The following is a 2,161-nucleotide window of genomic DNA, read 5'->3' on the forward strand; positions in this document are numbered from 1 at the left end:
AAATTTCAATTGCAAATTTACAGTTACAAGTTCCAAAAGTATAAGTTGCATATAACAAAAACCAAGAACCATGAGTAGCATGCAATAATTTACAGATAACAATGAATAATAACCAACAATTTGATAAAGAATTATAAGCATTTTGCATATTTGTCAATTCATTCTCTTAGGCAAAGTGTATCTTTGATAATGAATAAATTAATAGACATACAACCAGAGCAAATTATTCCAGATAACACAAAAAGGAGTTTTCCTTTTCACAAAATGTCTGATACTATTATGAACTGCATGCTTGCAAATAAAGACTTGGTCTAGTACACTATAGGATATTGTGCATACATACATTCCCAACCCCCATTACCTTAGGTTCGTGTATGAGCCAAGATTGTGAGAAAGTCATCCCAAATGTATTTGGCCTTTTGTGTTACCAGAGAGTCTCTAAGAATCTAGAGACAAATTGAATGTTAGCACCAGGGACAACCAATATCCTAAAGTCACAGAAGCACATCAGCAGGTTAGCTGTAGGCATCTATAAGTCATGAAAGGGCTGTGATCTGTGTTAGTGTCGCTACCATCCTTCTCTATGGAGAACAAAGGAAAGATTCTTTTAAAATATAGTAATAAGCAATTCCCCAAGGATCCATTGGCTAGAGATTTAGGCAGGAATCGTGAGATCTTGACATCTCCATGGGAAATATCTTATTGGAAGAGTGCCTTTAAGACTGGTTATTGATCTTTTGTTCAAAATCAAGAAGCCATAAATATGACAGGATTTTGTATTTTCTGTATCTCTCAGTCAACTGAGGGCCCATGAAGAGATGCTCAGCTCTACAGAATCATCTGTGAAAGTCTTTTCTCATGATTTCTTTTGAAAAAATAGCTAAATATGGAAATATATTTTGCATGACTGAACATGCATAATCTATAAAAATGCCTTCTCTAGGAGGGAGGAGAGGAGGGAAGGTAGGGAATTTGAAACTCTAATTTTAAGAAACAAATGTTAATTGTTTTTACGTGCAATTGGAAAAAAAAGATAATTTTAAAAATTAAAATAGCTAGCATTTATAGAATGCTTCAGAATTTCAAAGGATCCCACATATGTTGCCTGATCTGCAAATCAATATTGTTATTCCCAATTATTTATTTATTTATTATTAGATTATGACATTCATTTCCACAAAATTTTGAGTTCCAATTTTTCTCCTTATCTCTCCCCTTCCCCCATTGCATAACACCTTGCATTCTGATTACCCCTTCCCTCAATATGCCCTCCCTTCTATCACACCCCACCCTTCCCTTACTCCCATCTTCTCTCTTTTCTTGTGGGGCAAGACAGATTTCTATGCCCCATTAACTATATTTCTTATTTCCCAGTTATATGCAATAACAATTGTCAACATTCGTTTCTAATACTTTGAATTCCAACTTCTCTCCTTTCCTCCTCCCCCACCCACCCGCAATGACAAGGCAAGGAATTCAATATAGGTTACACATGTGTAGCTATGCAAAACACTTGCATGTGACTCATATTGTGAAAAACGATATTTCTCTCCATCCTGTCCTGCCCCCATTTATTCTATTCTGTCTTTTGACCCTATCACTCCCCAAAAGTAGTTACTTCTAATTACCCCCTCCTCCCATTTCACCTCCCTTCTATCATTCCTCCAACACCCTAGCTTATACCATATTTTCCTGTACTGTAAGATAAGATTTGCATACCAAATTTAGTGTGCATATTATTCTCTCTTTAAGTCAAATGCAGTGAGAATAAGACTCACTCTTTCCCTCTCATTTTCACCCTTTTCCCCCTCCATTGAAAAAGTTTTTTTCTTGCCTCCTTTATTATTATATTATTATATAATTACCTAATAATTATTATTATATCATGCTTTCCTTGATAATTTCTTGAGAGATGACATCTAGGCTCTTTTTTAAAAATCATGATTTTCAGGTAGCTTTATATTTTTTAATTGTCTCTCCTGGATAATTTGCCCCATTCCATTTATCCCTTTCTCCTCCCAATATATCCCTCTCTTACCCCTTGAATTTTTTAAAGATATAATCCATTCCTATTCAACTCACCCTGTATCTTCTGTTTATGAGTGTATAATACCTCCAACTACTGTTATGCTGAGAAAAGTCTCAAGAGTTATAAATATTG

This window comes from Notamacropus eugenii, chromosome 2, assembly GCF_028372415.1.
Source record: "Notamacropus eugenii isolate mMacEug1 chromosome 2, mMacEug1.pri_v2, whole genome shotgun sequence".
NCBI classification, from domain to species: Eukaryota; Metazoa; Chordata; class Mammalia; order Diprotodontia; family Macropodidae; genus Notamacropus; species Notamacropus eugenii.